This window comes from Leptopilina heterotoma, unplaced genomic scaffold, assembly GCF_015476425.1.
Source record: "Leptopilina heterotoma isolate Lh14 unplaced genomic scaffold, ASM1547642v1 Lhet_125, whole genome shotgun sequence".
Taxonomy (NCBI): domain Eukaryota; kingdom Metazoa; phylum Arthropoda; class Insecta; order Hymenoptera; family Figitidae; genus Leptopilina; species Leptopilina heterotoma.
The window spans coordinates 1,822,241-1,836,403 of NW_025110845.1; the positions used below are offsets into that span (position 1 = coordinate 1,822,241).

Sequence of the window (14,163 nt, forward strand, 5' to 3'; positions counted from 1 at the left end):
TATAGTAAGTATAGTAAGTATGGTAAAAATCAATATTTATGTATGTACTAACTGTGTACGTCAAATTTGTATAAATGTAAATTTAAGAAATGTGTACTATTTTATAAATGTATGAAAAATTTCTCAAAGGTTTTTTAAAACAGTCCGTCTAGCAGGAGGAACAAATTATCATCCTGGAACTCCTACTTTCCTACAAATTTATAAAATTTTGAGTTTTTACGGAATTTTTAAAACAGGAAACTATTCAGTACCCAATACTTCTATTGAACCTTTAATGTCTATGAAAGAACTAATATAAATTTTTGCGACGAAGACCAAACAAACAAAACAAATTTTTCTAGAGAATATAAAAAACTTAATATTGTAATCGAAAAGAATGAAAGCGATTTTTCTAATTTTATAGGCGTAGCTGACCACGACTACGATTTAGCATACGTAGTACAATTCTCGCGCTAATTTAAAATTATTTTTTAAAATATACCGATAAAAATAATTCTTACGACCTTGTCATAAGTGAAATTTTGCAAAAACAAGTTGAATTTCCATGTTCAGATCATGCTGAAGAAGTACTGGCTTTTATAATACATTTCTACTTGGAGCTTCGAATGCGTGATTATGCAAAAATTAAAAGGGCTAAGCAAAGAAAATAAAATGCAGAAAAAAAGATAGCAACATTTTTTGCAACTTAAAGAAAAAGTCAATTTTTTATTATCTTTACTGGAATTATAAAAAAATAATGATATGTGAATTATTAACGTTTATTAGAGTTAATAATTTAATAAAAAATCAAAAAAAGTTAAGTATGTTTATTTATTTTTTTTATTATTGTCTTTACTATAACAATAATCTAACAATTATTAAAGTTTATTGAAGTGTCTCTTGTAATTTGATACTGTAATATATTTTATTATTTCCTAATGTATTGTGTTTCATTATTCAGATAAAATATTAATTTATTTGTGTTAGTACATTTTTATTTATGATTTATATAATAAAAATTTTAAAAATTATTTAGTATATTCATTTTTTAATTTAATTTCTCCTATTTTCAATGTATATATGCTTTATATTTCAAATCTGGTTTTCAACTCACCAATGCCACCGGGCTAGTGTTTACTTGCTGTGTTGTGATTCGCATCGGATAATCAACTTTGTTTTGTGTTTTTACATGTTTTTAATACTGCCAGTTGTTTATAAAGCTGTAAAAAATCTGACAAATTTTAAAAAATTAGAAAAAAAGTTTTGCTGAAAACAACTTAATTTTGTTTCTTAACAAAGGTTTCAATTGTTTCGTAAATCCTGCATTGTCCGATATATATATATTTTTTTTATTTATTTGGTTTATACACCCGTCTTAAGCTTATCTAGCTATACAAGTGTGTTTACATTTCTCTTACAATATTTCTTATAAATATATTTCTTAATACTAAGTTTGCGCCTACAGAACGTCTTGAAATTAGGAGTACTCGCATTTGCCTGGACTACTCGTCTAATGGGTTTTCTCACCAGTGGAGAGGGAAACTGTAGAAAACCTCTCCTGAGTACAACCGGTTTATCGACAGTCGAGTTCTAATAGTGTGTACCGGACAATAATCGACGGTGCACATCATATAATGATGTGCATTATATGATATTATGTATATTATCATTATACCTCGACGTAAAACCTCCCGCTCAGATTATCTCACGTGCCGGAAACATACCAAGCCAAATGGGCGCGAACTAAGGGTACTTATACCCTTAGTCCTTAAACGACCGCCAAGCGAGGCAGAACTAAATTTATTCAAGAATATGTATCCTACAATCCTGATTTATACGAGACTCAGGCCTTACAAAGCATTTTATACATTAAACTCACAAAACAGATGAATGACATATATAGTTTTGTGTGTATTGCTTTAAAAATACGTTCATTTATTATAAATGAATAAAATGTAATTCTTTTTTTGCGCGTTTGTATGTCGATTGGACTGGAACCTCTGTAAACAATATTTATATATTTATAAAAATAAATTTTATCTATCTTATCTATCTATCTATTAAAATTGTGAAGATGGATGAAAACCTGTTCAATTTCTCATTTTCCAAGATTGGACAGATATTTTTAATTTTAAAAAACTTATAGTAAGGCGTTTTTGTTCATTTTAGATTTATCGTAATGTGTACTGTTTCTTGCAAAAATTATGTTTTTTAATAAAAATTACAATTTTTTTACAAAATTGTATCATGTGTATATTTGTTACTGTGAATAAAATGGAGTGATGTATATTTGTTTATAATAAAGGCCGTAGCAGTATAAGCATGTAAAAATGGCCCCCTCTTGGATTGGGTTCATATTTAGAGAATAATTTTGACCTATTATGAGACTTATTTTCACCAAGATTCAACTCGAAAAAAATTTTTGTTTTTGAGTTATACAATTTTTTTGAAAAATTCAAAAAAATTCAAAAATTTTTTTTCCATAAGAAAGTAAAAAGTCAGTAAAAAAATTTTTTTTTAAATTTTTTTTTAAAAAACATTTTTTTTTATTGAAATTTTTTTTGCACAACCGCCATTTTTTTCTATAAAATAATAGTCATTTCAAGAGTAACATATATTTTTTGCAAGATGATTAAAAGGGTACTTCATACTTTAAAAAATAAAAAACCGATTTTTGGCCCCTAAATAGTAGTTTTCTATATAAACGAGGGGTCAACATTTTTTAAAATTACATTAAAAATTAATTAAATTAAATTTCTAAAAAAGTTAATAATATTTGCCTGTTTATTGTAAATATTGATTTTTTAGTCAACTTTTCAAAAAAATTTACAAAAAAAAAATTATTTTTGAAGTTTTTTCAACTTTGGCATATTTTTTAATAATTGTAGAAAAAATTTGACATTTACATAGGTTTAAGTTTTATCTTTAACTTAAGACCATAAGAGTTTAAAAATCTTAATCGGTTCGTGAGATCCCAATATATATAGAAAATATCTACTGCTTTGATTCAAAAATAATATTTGTTTGAATAATTGTGTTTAATTCAAATATATTTTCTGTATTGGTTTAAACAAACAATATGTTTAAAAATGTTATGTTTGATCCAAACTTAAATGTTGATTAGAAATAATTTAAAATCAACCTTAAATTTGGTTTGAATTGAATATATTATTTCTATAAATGAACCAAAAAATATGTTTGCATTAAACTGAAATTTGTTTGACTGTATAGCAAAGATATTTTAAGTTTGATTTAAACAAAATTTTTTTGAATCAAATAAATCGTTTTCTCAGTGATTGACATGTTTTTGGGCCGTGCGCGTGCAGCCGTACCGGTAATTCCCGACGGTAGTGTACGTCCATTTACTTTTTTAATAAACCTTGTACATACTAAAAAAATCAATATTTACAATAAACAGGCATACATTATTAACTTTTTTAGAAATTTAATTTAATTAATTTTTAATGTAATTTTAAAAAATGTTGACCCCTCGTTTATATAGAAAACTGTACTATTTAGGGGCCAAAAATCGGTTTTTTATTTTTTAAAGTATGAAGTACCCTTTCAATCATCTTGCAAACAATATATGTTACTCTTGAAATGACTATTATTTTGTAGAAAAAATGGCGGTTGTGCAAAAAAAATTTCAATAAAAAAAAATGTTTTTTAAAAAAAAATTAAAAAAAAATTTTTTTTTACTGACTTTTTACTGACTTTCTTTGTTAGAATTTGGTCGAAAAATTTTTTTTTATTAACTTTTCATATTGTATTGTACAAAAAAATTTTTTTCATGAAAATCGGTTCAACCATTTCAGAGGGAAAAAAAATTTTTGAATTTTTTTGAATTTTTCAAAAAAATTGTATAACTCAAAAACAAAATTTTTTTTCGAGTTGAAACTTGGTGAAAATAAGTCTCATAATAGGTCAAAATTATTCCCTAAATATGGACACAATCCAAGAGGGGGCCATTTTTACATGCTTATACTGCTACGGCCTTTTTTATATATTTATATATATACTATCCTTATTCCCAACTATTTCCTTTAATTGTTTGTTTTTATTTTGAATTTCTTTTATTTTAACACTTAGAAATTTGAGATTATTTAAGAATAAATTATATTTGAATACTTATCTCAAAAAATATATTATTTTAGTGCAATATTAAATTTAACTTAATTTTTAATACCAATTGAAATAGACAGAAAATAAAGGAGATATTTTAAAAAAACGTCTTTGCCCCCCATAGCGCCTTTGCCCCACTCTACCCTACATTTTTTTACCTGAAAAATGTGTAAATTTCATCAAAATCCATAAACAATATTCCGAGATATTTGAATTTTTATAAAATTAATATTAAAATTTAAAATGGCGTATCTTCAACAATTTTGAATTTTTTTTGAAAAAATTTGGGGGAAAGAAGTCTCTTATATAGAACTATAATCCCACGAAGTATTGCGAAAATCGGCATACCCTTTGCAAATCGTTATTTTTCTGACGTGAAATGCCTCACTTATTTATACTTATTGTTGCTATTTAGAAAACTTAGATTATTTTTCCTATGTTTGGGGACTTTGTTATTAATTTATATAAACAATTATTAAAAAAAATTTCCATTACTTTTATGTTTTTTATTTTGATACTGTGATCCACAGTGAAGAAAATAAGCCTAAATTGATTAAAAAATATTAATATTTAAAAAAGTTACAAGAGTTTTTCTAAGTTAAACTTTAACTGCTGTTTTCTCGAAAACTAGTTTTCGCACGTAAGGTCCCTTTTCACTGTCCAGGTCACATATATATTTCTATTTACTTGTATATAAAAAATAAATGAGGTTGACATTCAGTTTTTAAATTAATAAAATTATTAATTCTTATAAATATTATTATTTATAATAATCGTTTCTTGGATCGTGTAGGTCAAATGAAACACTAGCTTTGGGGTACTACCGATCACCGGATTCTTAGGAGGAAGTTAAGGCTCCTTGGTATTACTAAAAGTAAGAATGAGGTTTCTTTACTTTATAATGGTTGCCATAACAACCGTTGCGGTGGCAACCGATGATAGAGTAATGCCATAACAACCGTTGCCATGGCAACCGTTACTATGGTAATAAAAAAAATTTCAGTCTTAAGTACAAAAAAAATTTCTAAATAAATTGTTATTTAATTATTTTTTTGTCATTTTAGGCCACGAAACGCCTGCTTCTCTAATTGATTATTGATTTTAGTTAAGCCTTTGACATGATTCCTCACAACATATTTTTGTTTAAATTCAGATCTTTTGGATTCTCTAGTTCGGTTTAGAGAAGGTACAGTCGTGCTCAGGAAAGCCTTCCGCCAGGGAAGGCACTAATTTCACAATAAAAATTTCGTGTATGTATGTATGTTACAGAATATTTGTTCGTTTATCACTTTAAAACAGCTAAACCGTGAGAAACCAAATTTGTCAGAGTGTAAAATTTGGACCCATGTTCGGTTTATAAATATATATATATATATATATAATTTATTTGCTTCAAGCCATTAGGCTTTACAAATGAGTCGAGTCTTGAAGTTTACAAAATTCTAATATGATAAAATACATGTTTTTCTTTTAATTATACAGAATTGTTTACAATTAATTTTATTCGCACATAATGTGTATAATAATGATAATGTGTTTTTAATTATTTCAATTATCTTTACGTTTGACAGTGATACCTTCAATAAATGTATACATTTTGTTCACATTTTCTTTTGTTCTTCCTCCAACTATATCAATTATATAATCAAATGGATCAGTTACATTGTTAGGTGACTCAAACAAAGACACTCTTTCTGAGTTATAAACTGCACATTCAATCAATACATGAAGCATACTTTCCGTCGAAAGACCAAAACAAGTTTCACATCTCTCATTCGATCGAAGTTTTAAAACATTATCTTTGGTAAAAATTCTGGGTGATATATTATTAATTAATCTGCACTGTGCAGTTGCTTTAATTTTATAAAATGGTAGTTTGAGATTAAGATAAGGTTGGCGTCCTTGTTCTAAAGGTAAATTTGGGTAAATCTGGAGGCTGCGAGATTCCAAGATTCTAATTTTATCATTTTGTTTGGATTTTTCAATTTGTTTAGTATAGTCTTTTTATTTTTTATAATGTAGTTTGGAGTAAGTTGAATTTCTTGATTTTCGTTTAAACCAATTGCGCTAATTATTTTAATTATTTAGGAAAACCAATTGTGTTTCTCTCTATTGCTATGGTTGTTTAACAAGTTTCTTAATTGGTTAAAACATATTTTCGGGAATCTGGCAGCGTCCATACCCTGCAACTTCTCCATCCAGTTTAACATTCGCTTAAGTACAATACTAGAGAGAGGGGTGGAGCCCACCTCCGCCCTAATGGCGTAATTTGGGCAATTTATCGGCAACGAAAGGAGTTTTTTATAAAATGAGGCTTGTATGGCGTAAATTTCATTCAGATGCCTGATTCCCCATATTTCTATTGCATACATTAACACACTGCACACTAATGAATTCAACAATTTTTCTTTTGAGTCCCACGCTTCGAGTTTAGAGCCATAAAGAGTCCCCATAAGGGCAGCCATGGCGCCTTGAACCGAATGTTTTACCTCGTTTAAAGCAAAATTAAATGAACCCGAACATGAAAAGTGCGCTCCAAGATAACAAAAGTTTTTGACTATTTCTATTTTTTTCTTTTTTGTAATAGAACGTGTTATATTTGCTTTGCAATCTACCCCTGTGGAAAATTAGTATTTTTGTTTTTTTAATGTTAACTTCTAAGCCATTGGTATCACAATAACTTTCTAGGCATTTCAGCTTTTTTTCAAATCGTGCGGGTTGACAGCAAACAATGCTATGTCATCCGCATACCCGGTACATAGTATGTTGTTTTTGGGATCCACAGGAGCGCCCTCCAGGTTTCGATCTCTAAAAAATTTTTCAAAGTCATAAATAAATAGTGAGAAAAACAAGGGGCTTAAAGTTTCTCCCTGGAGAACGCCTTCTGTGACCTCTGTTGGAACTGAAATGCCTTCTGGTGAACGTACAGAAATAGTTGCGTAGTCGTACAAACCCTTGCAAATTTTAATAAATTTATTACTTACTCCCAAATATGACAATTTTCGCCATAATAATTTATGCTTGATGGAAGGGAAAGCATTGACAAAATCTATGAATATCACATAGAATTTTCCTTTATTTTTATTTAAATAAATTTGTGACATTGAATCCAAAATAAAAATGTTATCAATGCATCCCCTTCCCTTTCGAAAGCCAGATTGGAACTCTGTCAACAATTTATTTTTATTAACCTATTCTGATAATCTCTCATTCAATACTTGTGTAAAAATTTTGGTGATGCAATTTACTAAGAAGATGCAACGATAATTGGCAGGAATATTCTTATCACCTTTTTTATGGAGAATAGAAGCGTGTATCTCCGACCAGGATCGCGGGACCTCCCCCTCCTCCAAGATTTTGTTAAATAAGTTTTCAATATAATAAATCCAATTTAATGGTAAGTTTTTGTAAAATTCGTAGTTAATGCCATCTGGTCCGGGAGATTTTCCGTTTTTACAATTTTTTAGAACAAGGAGGAGATCGTCGTGCGTAATCGGGTCATTCAGTATGAAAGGATCAATTTCATTAGAAAGCTGTTCGGTTTATAAATATATACAGATTTGAAAATATAATATAATATATATAATATATTATATAGGGGAAGTGCGCCGGTTTGGGCACCCCTATGTAAACTTCGACGGCAAGCAGATTTTACTGATTTAAGTATTGCAAGTCGTGTTCGTTGACAATACGGACTTTTCGTATTGATAACGAAACACATATATGCATTTGTGTAATAGCTGTGAGCATAATAAAGAAAATTTGCATTAAATAAAAAAAAAAGTAATTGTGTATTGTTTTCGAAGAGCAACATATGAGTGTAGATTCGTTCAGAAAAAAAGGGTTTAATTTTTTTTTGCAGTGTTGTAATTATATTTTGTGATTTACCTTCGTGTTTAAACAAAATCCTGCATCACAAAATGTGTTGGTCTTTTCAAAAAATGACTGTCATTCCCGGTTGTGGGCACCTTTATGTTAAGGGGGCTCTAGCATCTGACAATGATGTGGACTACTGTCTCATCTATCTAAACTTTCTGCCAAGGAAATTGACAGCCGCAAACTCCATTAAATGCGATGAATATAGTCGTTCAGTGCATTAGAAGTGCGTTCTGATATGCGGGCCAGCTACTTCACATGCTAGCATTATGCGATGAGCATAGTGTTAAAACGTGTCATCATTTTTGTTCTTTATGCCGCCGAAGTCTCTTAAAACAAAGAAACTTTCATTTCTTCTTCATTTGTGTTGGTTTCTTTTAATATTTTTCCATTTTTAGCGGATTTTTCAAGGGTGCCCACAACCGGGTACAAAATTTTTTTTGTCAAAAAATTCCCATTTCACTAAATTTTTAATAAAACTTTTTTATTTAAAGGAATCAATTTAATTCCTTCACTGACAGCCACCTCAGACCTCTAGCTTTAAATTCGTACACATATATTTGTATAATATACAAATGGACAAATGTTATGAGGCAAAAACAAAAGGGTGCCTACAACCGGCACACTTCCCTTATATATATATATATAATATATATAATATATGCGCAAATCCATAAAACTTTTGACTTTTAAGAAAAAAAATATTTTTTTTTAATTTGTAGGTACATATATGTAGATGTCACTTTGTAAAAGTGTTCAACTATGTTTTAGCACTACAAATTCGTATCCGTGACTCATTTTTAACTCACACCTCAATGTTTAACACTTATTACACAAGCCTGTTTTTGGTGCGCTGAATCCGAATCTGACAACAAAAATTTCCCATCACGTCAGGATTTTGCGAAAAGTGGGGGTAAAAGTCCCAAAAATCACCTTTTAGCAGTTTTTGAAAATTTCGACCGGGTAAATCCGACGTGCTAGAGGCTTGTCATAGAAGTCAAATTAAAGCTTGAACCATCTACTTTACGATGATTTAGCGATATTGCCAACAACGAACTAAATTAGCTGTCAAAAATTATTTTTTGTACAGTTGAAAAGCATAAAAACTAACTCAAATACAACTATTTTAAAAAATGATTAAATTCGCTTAGAATTTGTTACTCAGGGGTTTTCGGGGTTGCTGATTACGGATATGATGTCAGATTTTCAAAATTTAAAATGTTGTATCCAATATATGGGACAAAATTTAAAATCGATTTAATTTGCCTGAAATTTGTTACTCGAGGGGTTTCAGAGTCGCTGCTTACGAATCTGTAGTCGGCTTTTCCAAATTCAAAATGGCGGATGACTAATTTGAAAACTATTTGCATTTGATTGAAACTCGTTACTCAGGGGTTTTTGGGGTCGCTTATTCTGAATTTTAAGACGTTTTTTCAAAATTCAAAATGGTGGCTCCACTATGAAGAACGACAAATTTAAAAACTATTTAGATTAGATTAAAACTCGTTACTCGGGGGTTTTTGGGGTCGCTGATTAGTAGAGATGTGCAAAAAGCTCGAAAAGTCGAGCCGAGCCGAGCCCGAGCCGGCTCGATGTATCGAGTACTCGAAATTTTCGAGTACTCGAGTGACTTCGAGTACTCGAAAAATTCGAGTACTCGGGTAAATTCGAGTACTCGATTAAATTCGAGCACTCGAGTGAATTCGAGTACTCGAATTTTTCGAGTACTCGAATGGATTCGAGCTTTTGACTTACTAAAAAAACTATTAATAAGTAAAAAATTTCGAATTTTTTTGAATTACTGAATCAATATTTCTATTTGCTAAATATAATAAATGCGAAAATTCTATGAATTTTCTCTAGAACTCGAATTTACTCAGAGCTCGAAAAAATTCGAGTACTCGAATTCCCTCGAGTGCTCGAAAAATTCGAGTACTCGAATTAACTCGAGTACTCGAAACTATTCGAGCTTTTTACACAGCTCGGCTCGGCTCGAACTCGGCTCGAGCTCGAACTGATTAGGCTCGGCTTGGCTCGGCCCGAAAAATGAAAAGCTCGAAAAAGCTCGCTCGAGCCTCGAGCCTCGAGCTTTTTGCACAACTCTACTGATTAGGAATTTAAAGTCGGATTTTCTAAATTCAAAATGGCGGATTCAATATAGCGAATATCATAAAAGTTAAAAGCTTCGTGAATTTGCCCATATGAACTTAAGATTGAGTATTTTCATAAGATAATTTAATTTTTGAAGCCATCTGGAGATTTATTAATGGTTACAATCAACTAAATTTTAATTTCATGAAACTAAGCCTGGAAAAATTTAGACAAAGTTGGGAGTTTTGTTAAACCAAAATTGTCACTCTGTTTAACTTTTGTCTTTACATTGTTCAAAACATTTTTAAAAGTTAAAGTTAGAAGTAAAATAACAATTTATTTTAAAGGTTATTTGCTACACTATAGAAATTACTTATAGGCATTAACGTGTAATTCTTTTCTCATAGATTGCAGGCTGTCAAACTTAGAGCAAAAAGAATTAAAAAATTTGAGACAATCTTATTAACAGAAAAATAATTTTTAAAATTCAAATGTATTTTTTTTATTAAATGTTCTTAAAAAATCTATACCATATAATGTTTTACATATTTTCTAAAATGGTTTTAGTACAGAAAAATTGTACCAAATTTTTTAAATTTTTTTGGTCCAAGTTTGACGGCCTGCATTTTCTAAGAAAAAAATTACACGTCAATGCCTATAAGTAATTCTTATAGTGTAATAAATGACCTTTAAAATAAGACTAAGATCATTAAAAAGCGTTCATTATTTTAGAAGTTATTCAAATTTTTGTAAAACATTGAAAATGACGATTTTTTAAAAATATCTAAATGAATTATTGGCCAAACGTTTTTTGAAATATCTTGTTCTTTTCAAAATTTTATCATCTATCAAAAAATGAACAGAAAAAAATTTTAGTTTCAATAAATTTTATGTTTTAAAACGTTTTTCATTCGCCTGAAAATGGGTGGTCTCTCAATTTTGACCGGTAGTGTACATAGTGCAGAATTACCTAATGAAGTTACTTCAGAAGACGAAAATCTATATCTCGCAGAAAATATCTCTAACGCATTGTATGTTAGAAAGTTTTTAGCGGTAATCGAATTTCCCGAAAGACATCCTACTTGGAAGATAACGGATAATAGTCTGTATTTCTATCATCTCGACAAAGTAGTGTTTCCTGACGTAGAAGACCTAAACAAGTGGAAATTAGTTCCCCAGATGAAGATCGACGTTGGATACTGTGCGAATCTCATAACGACCTTCAATTTGCGCATTTGGGAACAGAGAAAACTTATAACAAGTTAGCTTTGAACTATTTCTGGCCTGGATCCTACCACCATGTGGCCGAATATGTGAAAGAATGTAAAACTTGCCAAAAGTGTAAAGTTGATCAGCGAGCACCCCCTGGATTGTTAGGTCACCGAGTAGTAGAAAGCCCCTGGGTAGTAGTATGCGCGGACATAATGGATCCCTTTCTCAGAAGCAAATCAGGTTACCAATACATTCTGGTGTTTCAGGATGCTTTCTCAAAATGGATTGAAATCACTCCTCTTAAATCAGCAAATGGAAAATCCGTTCGTAAATCCTTAGTAGTTTGATTATTAACCGCTTTGGAACACTGCGAGTCCTTATTACAGATAACGGCACTGAGTTTGTGAATAGTATAATTGAGTCTCTAACTTAAGAATATGGAATTCATCATTCAACAACCCCCCCCTTATCACCCTCAGGCCAACCCGGTAGAACGCGTGAACCGGGTCCTAAAAACAATTATCGTTTTATACATCGATCAAGATCACCGCTCTTGGAACTCACACCTGATTGAATTCCAATTCGAATATAACAATGCCCACCACTTCACTAAAAACGACTTCCGCTTACCTCAATTTTGGTAGGCATCCAGAACCAATCAATTGCTTGCGTAAAAATAATGTAAAGGAATTAGAAACCGACCCAACGAGACCTGAGGTCTGAAAAAAACGACTGTCTAGGCTTTAAGTTGTTAGGGATTCGGTAGTTAAGAATCTAGATCTGGCTTTCCAAAAGCAGTCGCATTAATACAACCTGCGTCGACGTTCTTTAAAGTTGCACAAAGGTGATCTTGTTCTAATGAGATGTCGTACTTTGTCGTCCAAAGTAAAAAACATAGCCGCCAAGCTAAACCCTCGTTACATCGGTCCCTACAAAATCACTAGGGTTATTTCTCCTACCGTGTATGAACTGTCAGACTTAACCATGAATAGAGTTGGAAAATACCACATACAAGACCTCAAACCATATTTACAAGCCGAAATGATAACTTAAGGAAACCTACCCGAAGCAGTCCCTTGATAATACTTTTGTCACCTTTCCAAGTCAGGATTTCAAAAACAAAAAAGACAATTTCTTTTTTAACGTTTCAACAGCACGGCTGTCCTCTTCAGAAACTACAATTTATTAAACAAATTTTATATAAATTATAAACATTTTTACAAAAAAAGAATTTTCAAAAAGACAATAAATTACAAATATTACCGTGAGAAAATTTAAAAATTATATAAGTCACACATTTGCTTATATGCGAGAACGATTAGACACTAATTCAAAATACGCAAAGTAAGTAAAATCGATAAAGAAAAGGTGACTGACTCACCAGTAAACAAAAATAGAACAAGAGAAATATCAAGGTGAATCAAAGCAGATAAAGATTTACACGTGTTTCGTTTCATTGAGAATTATTTATTAATTAATAATTAATTAATTAATTATTAATTTATAATTATTAATTTTTTAAATGTTCATATTATTATTAATGATAAAGGTACTATTACTACTGACTGGTATAGAAAACCTACTTTTCTGGACGTACTATTAATTATTTTTCAAAACATCCTTTCTATCAAAAGATCGCTATGGTATACAATTAAGTCGATAGAGCGATAAAACTTTCTGATAAGAAATTTCACTCCAAAAACATAGGGTTTGTAAAAGAAATTTTAATCAAGAATAATTACCCCTACGATTTTATTGATAAATACATTACTAAGCGTATCTGTTTTATAAGTTCTAATTCTAATAAAAAAATCAGTAATAACAATATAATATACAAAATGTTTTCCAAAGTCTTTTTGCCTTATGTTCCAAACTTGTATGAGAACACTTCAGTGTTTCTAAAAAATTATAATATTCTAACAATTCCTGCTGATAATAAAAATATGAGTCATAATATCGTCAAAAAAGCCAAAGGCAAAAATAAAAAATCGGAAAATATCAGCACAGTTTATAAAATTAATTATGGTAATTGTTCTGATACTTATGTTAATCAGTCAAAAAGAATGGTGGGTGTACGTATTAAAGAACATAAAAATTCTAGAACTAATGTAATTGCTGATCACACTGACAAGTTTAATCACAATTTTTACTGGAATAATTTTTAATACTTGACAAAGAGACTAATTATAACAAGCGTTTAATATCTGAAATGATCCACATTAATTTGCAAAATAACTCTGTTAACAAAAAAGATGATACATAAAATCTCAGTAACTATTATATTCACTTTCTCAATGAAAAGAAACACGTGTAAATCTTTATCTGCTTTGATTCACCTTGATATTTCTCTTGTTCTATTTTTGTTTACTGGTGGGTCAGTAACCTTATCTTTATCGATATACTTTGCGTATTTTGAATTAGTGTCTAATCGTTCTCGCTTGGATGAAGACGTTCGTCCAATATAAGCAAATGTGTGACTTATATAATTTTTAAATTTTCTCACGGTAATATTTGTAATTTATTTTCATTTTGAACATTTTTTGGTAAAAATGTTTATAATTTATATAAAATTTGTTTAATAAATTGTAGTTTCTGAAGAGGACAGCCGTGCCGTTGAAACGTTAAAAAAGAAATTGTCTTTTTAGGGTTCCGTACCCTGGTAGGAACCCTATTTGAACGGTTACAAAAATGACCATGTACCCCCCCCCTAGCACTCACAGTTTGACACCTAGAGAGCTAAAATTTCGTACACGTATGTATTTTCACGCGTAGATTACAGGAAAAATATAGCGAACGTGATTGGGATTGAAAAAAATCCATGTACCCCCCCTGGCGCCTACATTTTTTTACCTGGAGAGCTAAAAATTGGCATACTTATTCGTT

At 30.2% G+C, this 14,163-nt stretch overlaps 1 protein-coding gene across 1 annotated transcript in view; it reads right to left on the reverse strand.

The window, feature by feature from the left end:
* The window catches only part of LOC122512727, a 772,233-nt gene that overhangs the window by 284,165 nt on the left and 473,905 nt on the right, over positions 1-14,163 (reverse strand). The window lies entirely within an intron of this gene.